At 40.4% G+C, this 6,109-nt stretch overlaps 1 non-coding gene across 1 annotated transcript; it reads left to right on the forward strand.

Annotated features, from left to right (window-relative positions):
* The first annotated feature begins 2,712 nt into the window (after window positions 1-2,712).
* On the forward strand, window positions 2,713-2,819 carry LOC131222927 (small nucleolar RNA R71). The gene has a single exon (XR_009160229.1). It is a non-coding gene; the product is annotated as a small nucleolar RNA R71 (small nucleolar RNA).
* Window positions 2,820-6,109: the final 3,290 nt, after the last annotated feature.

The following is a 6,109-nucleotide window of genomic DNA, read 5'->3' on the forward strand; positions in this document are numbered from 1 at the left end:
TTAATTCCTTTGGACGAGATAATATGTCCAAGGAGAATTCCCTTATGAACCATGAAATGACACTTCTCCCAATTAAGTACCAAGTTCTTCTCTTCACATCTTTTCAGCACACATTTAAGACTTTCTAAACACTTGCTGAAAGATGAACCGAAAACAGAGAAATCGTCCATGAAGACCTCTAGATATTTCCCCACCATGTCAGAAAAGATACTCATCATACTACGCTGAAAGGTGGCAGGGGCATTACACAATCCGAATGGCATCCTTCTATAGGCAAAGGTGCCGTAAGGACATGTAAATGTGGTCTTTTCCTGATCCTCAGGGGTGATTTCAATCTGATTGTAGCCCGAATACCCGTCAAGGAAACAGTAATAGGAATGACCAGCTAGCCTTTCCAAGATTTGATCAATGAAGGGCAAAGGAAAGTGGTCTTTCCTCATGACGGTATTCAGCTTCCTATAGTCAATTTACATTCTCCAACCAGTAGTAACTCTAGTTGGCACGAGTTCATTATTGGCATTGGCTATGATAGTGATCCCGAACTTCTTAGGAACTACCTGAGTTGGACTCACCCATTAACTATCGGATATGGGGTATATGATACCCACATCCAATAGTTTAAGAACCTCGGCCTTAACCACTTTCCTCATGTTTGGATTTAGTCTACGTTGTGATTGCCGAGCGGTCTTAGCATTATCCTCAAGATAAATGCTGTGAGTACAAATCGAGGGGTTAATTCCCTTGAGGTCCGCTATCGTCCATCCAAGGGCTCCTTTATGCTCAATGAGAGTAGATATGAGCATACTCTCCTATTCTTTCTCCAAGTGGGCAGAGATCACCACCGGGTATGTCTCATCTTGACCTAAATAGACATATTTCAAATCAGAGGGCAAAGGTTTTAGGTTAAGCTTTGGTGGCTTGAGGTTAGACGGTAGAGGCATTACATCAGTTTGGGGCAACTCTTCAAATTGTGGCCTCCACCGATTAACTTCAAGTACCGGTGCAGTATCAAGCAAGGCACACGTCTCCCTAATCATGTCATCATCAAAATCATGGGAGTGGGCCAGGCACATCTCTAGAGGGTCAGAGGATAAGGTCAGAGGTGTCGTATCTTCCACTAAAGAGTTAATCATGTTAATGTAAAGGAAATCGTCATCATCCTCTAAGTTTCTGCCGTTATTGAAAAAGATGTTTGACTCCAATGTCATATTTTTAAAAGACATAGTCATAACACCATTCCTACAATTGATAATTGCGTTTGAAGTGGCAAGGAATGGGCGACCAAGAATGACGGGGATCTGAGTGCTCATGTTATTAATAGGTTCAGTGTCCAGGATGATAAAATCTACAGTGTAGTAAAATCTATCAACTTGGACCAACACATCCTCAATTATCCCTCTTGGTACACGAACAGAGCGATCAGCAAGTTGTAGTGTGGTTAGGGTGAGTTTTAATTCACCCAAACCTAACTATTTGTATACCGAGTAGGGAATCAAATTAACGCTCGCTCCTAAGTCAAGAAATGCATGATCAATTTGATGGTCCCCGATTACACATGATATGGTTTGGCTACCGGGATCCTTAAATTTCTATGGCACGTCTTGCTTTAGGATGGCACTCACTTTCTCGGTCAAGAAGATCTTCTTTTGAATACTCTGTCGTCGTTTGGTCGTGCATAAGTCTTTCAGAAATTTAGCATATGAAGGTATCTGTTTTACGACATCAAGTAGAGGAATGTTAACTTTCACTTGTTTCAACACCTCTAGGATATCCTGAGAGTTAGAGAGAGGTTTTGGAGCGACCAACCATTGGGTAAATGGAGCAACTAGCTTTTCTATAAGTTTCGGTTCTAATTTTTGTGGGGCATCACTAGATCCATCATTGTTGTCCTCTTCCGGTTCTTGAGGCTTTTCGGGCCTAACCAGAAGGGTTTTATCAATGATCTTCCCACTCCTAAGAGTGGTGATGGATTTAGCGTGTCCCATTTGATTTGAAGAGCTGGGATCACTTATCTCGTATTGCGGTTTAGGATTGGGGAGTGGTTGTGCAGGAAGCATCCCCTTTCCTATAACCGTCATACGTGAATCCATCTTTTGCATAAAGTCTCGCATTACATGGGTCAGCTCTTGCATGGAATTTTGAACCGGTTCTTCTTGAGGTTTCCCTTGATTTGTATTTTGATTGAAGAAACCTTGAGGGGTAGCAGTTTGTCCATTTCTCCAACTAAAGTTTGGATGATTTTTTCAACCAGGATTGTACGTATTAGAGGTCGGTCCATTGAAAGGTCTTTGATAATTATTTATGGCATTGGATTGTTCATTCAACACTTCTCGAAAGGCGGGTATCGTAGGACAATTTTCAGTTGTATGAATGTTGCAATCACAGATGCCGCAAACACTTTCATTAACCTTATCCTTCTTTCTTTCCATGGCCTCAACTTTCCTTATGAGCGTAGTTACTTTACATTTGAGATCATCCTCTTCTTTCAAGAGATACAATCCACCTTTCTCCTTTAATTGAGTCGACCTGGACGTGGTGTTTGATTTTGGGTAATAATCCCATGATTGTGTTTTTTCAGCAAGACTATCGAGGTAATCTCATACTTCATCAACATTTTTATTAATGAATTCTCCATTACACATTGTCTCGACCATTTGGCGCATGGAAGATGTCAGTCCATCGTAGAAGAAATTTGTAATGCGCCACGTTTCAAAGCCGTGTTGTGGGCATGAACTGACCAAATCCTTGAACCTTTACCAACATTGGTAAAATGTTTCATCCTCCTTTTGGGTGAAGTTCATGATTGCTTTTCTAAGGGTAATCGTTTTATGATGTGGAAAAAATTTCTTTATAAATTCCCTTTGCATATCATTCCATGTGCCAATGGATCTAGGACGCAGTGAATGTAACCACGTCTTAGCCTTCTCCTTTAAGGAAAAAGGAAAGAGTCTCAGCCTGACTATGTCCTCAGACACATTTTGAAAATATAAAGTGGCTCTGATCTCATCAAACTCTTTCAAATGTAAATATGGTTCTTCATATTCAAGCCCATGGAACTTAGGAAGGAGTTGGATAACCCCTGGCTTGATGTCCATATGTCGTATGTTCTCAGGAAAAATCATGCATGAAGGCATACTCACCCCCGCTGGTTGTAAATAATCTCGTAAAGTACGTGGCGGAGGTGCTTGATACAACTTATTCTCATCCTGAATGTCCTCAACCCTAGGTTGGGGTAGAAGAGGTTGGTTTTCAACCATCACTTCAATTAACTCAGGGGATTTCGAGTGGTGTCTAGTCTTGCGATAGATAGTCAACCCCTCAACCAATCCTCCTTCAGTTAAGAGATGTCGAGTGTTGTCACGGGCCCACTTGGGCATAAAACACTCGCAGCCCTCAATCAAATTCGAAACCTAATCTTAAGAAAGAAAAAAGATAATCTAGAAAGAAAGAGAGGGTTGGAAAGAAGTTACCAATTTGGAGTCCCTCAGTTAAAAACGTGCAAAAGAAAATAAAACAAGTCAGTTTCTAAAGAGAAGGTCTAGAATTAGAAAATCTTTAAAAGAGAAGATAGAAACAAACCAATTTCTAAAAGAAGAAATTCCTAAAAGAAAGTGGAAATTTCTAAAATAAATTAGGAATGTCCTAAACTAGAAAATAAGTTACTAAAAAAGATCTGAAAAATTGAAAGTAAAGAAAGAACTCACCGAATTAGAAATTTCTATCTTAAAGGCCTACAAAATAGAAAAGTTAGTTTCCAAACAAAAATTCTATAAGTAGAAAATTAGGAAACAAAATTAGATTCTAAAAGAGTTAGAATTAGAAAGTTACTAAAAAACAAAAATAGAAAGTTAATTTCTAAAAAGGGAAATAACTAACCGAGTTTCTAAAAACAAAAGAGGAAAGTTTCAAAAAATAAACTATTTCCTACAAATAGGAAAATACTAGAATTAGAAATTTTCTAAAATTCAAACCCTAATTTTAAAAGTAGAAAAAGTAGAGAAATTAGGAAGGAATTACCAATTTAGAAACTTATGTCAGGATCCTACAAAACAGGAAAACAAGTTAGTTCTAGAAATCAAATAAAAATCTAAAACTAAAGTTAGTCAAATTCTAATCTTAAACTAATTCTAAACCTAATTAATTTCAGATAATCGCAACCGTCAGTCCCCGGCAACGGCGCCAAAAACTTGTTCACTCCCCAAGTATAGGGTTGTGATGTAGTAATAAACTCGGTGAGACCGAGGTCGAATCCCAAGGGACTGATACCTGTACGTTATCTGAAACTAGGTAGAAATAGAACTAGCCTAAGATGAAATCTAAATCAAATATAAATTGATGAATAATGGTGAGAGATTAATGCAAAACTTAAGAAAAATCAGATATAAGAAACTAGGGATTCAGAGGATCCACTTGTAGAGATCAGGGAGATCTTATGCTTGCTTCAAAAATTATGGAAATCAACTGGACTTCCTTTGATATAGTTTTCAAGAGATGAAAGGTATATGAATTAGAATGGATTCCATCACCAAACCATGCCCAGGAGACAAAGTAAACAACAGAATTAAACTAATTACCAACCAACCAACAATGTATGAAGATTAGGAAGGGTACTGTCATCCGACCATGCCCATAAGACAATGATGAACAATGGGGCTTCCTGACTTCATAAACATAAAAATGAGAAAGAAATACTCAAACCTATCGCAAATCTATTATAATTTCAGTCACAACAAACCATTAAAAACTAAAAGTATTCCCTTAACTAAACCGTAATCAAAGTAGTTCAACAATATAAATTAAATCCAAGGCATAAAATAGAGTCTCCCATCTCACTACAAGCTTCACCTCTTAGCCCTAGCTAAGAGGTTTAGCCACACATAAACCTGATTAGACTAAATCTCAAAAACATCATAAAATAGTAAAGAACAAAAACTGACTTATTCTCTTTCTCTCTTGTAATGCATCCACGTCCAAGCCTAAGCTCCCCTCCCTAAAAGATGATTTTTTCCAGCTTTTTCTCCCCCTGATCTCACATTCCCTCTTTCTTTTATAGGAGTCTAGAGGCGGTGGAGAGGGTCAGTGCGAAACAACTTACGCAGCAGACAGAACCGCACTTGACTTGCATGCAGAATTTTGTCTTGGCGAACAGAGAACCCAATGTATGATCCGACCGGTCAGGCTTCTTGGTCTTAGTCGGTTGTCCCCTGGGATGAGCTTTCACGGTCCTGATCACATCAGAGAGTGGCCCGCTGATCACAGAACAACCAAGGTCCTCCAGTTTCAAAAGGAGTCGGTTTCCCTTGCGATTTAGCCTGTGCATGCTGCATCTTGCATGAATTCTCTAAAACTTGCGATTTTGTATTGAAATATGCCCCAAACAAGGTAGACGGTCCAGATCAGACACTTGAGACCTTGATGGTGGCCCACCAGGCTCGTCCACAGACTTCGTTTGCGAATAGAGCCTCCGGTTTTCGCGCTGTGATGGTAGGTGGGTCCCAGATTGACGGTGATGGATAAATCCACGCCGACCATTAGATTCCCAACGAAAAACCTTCTGGTAAGGGCGAGACTGGGTTGATTTTTTTGTGGCCCACAAGATATTGCGTTACACTGTTCATCTTGCGTTGAACGGCTGGGATCACGAAGACGCTTGCATAGTGGCAACAGGACACCTAGGCGCTAGTCTTGGCCATCTCCTAAGACAAGTGGACGAGTCGGATCATCGAACTGGATGATGAGTGAGGCCCACAGTGATAACCTGGCGAAAACAGCGTCGGACGCTGTTGAGTCCTGGTAAGAGTCAGGTCAGCTCGGCTTTGACTAGGCTGATCGTCCGGCGCGGCGCGGCTGGTGTGTGTGCTATGCACATGCATCGTATGATGTGGGTCCCAGGTGATGTATTCGAGAAATCCGCTCCGTCCATCCCCTTCCTCATTTAATTTAAGGTGTTGAGTCCAAAACTGAAGCGTATCCAGAGATCAGGTGGGCCCCATATCACTGTTTTGGTGACTGATCTGTCAGTTGGGCCACTTTCACAGTGATCCAGGAGCTGAAATTCGACGTGTACGGTTCATTTGTGGTCTTCAAGCCATGTATGAAGTTTTGAGCT

The sequence above is a fragment of the Magnolia sinica genome, chromosome 1, assembly GCF_029962835.1.
Source record: "Magnolia sinica isolate HGM2019 chromosome 1, MsV1, whole genome shotgun sequence".
In the NCBI taxonomy this organism is placed as follows: Eukaryota; Viridiplantae; Streptophyta; class Magnoliopsida; order Magnoliales; family Magnoliaceae; genus Magnolia; species Magnolia sinica.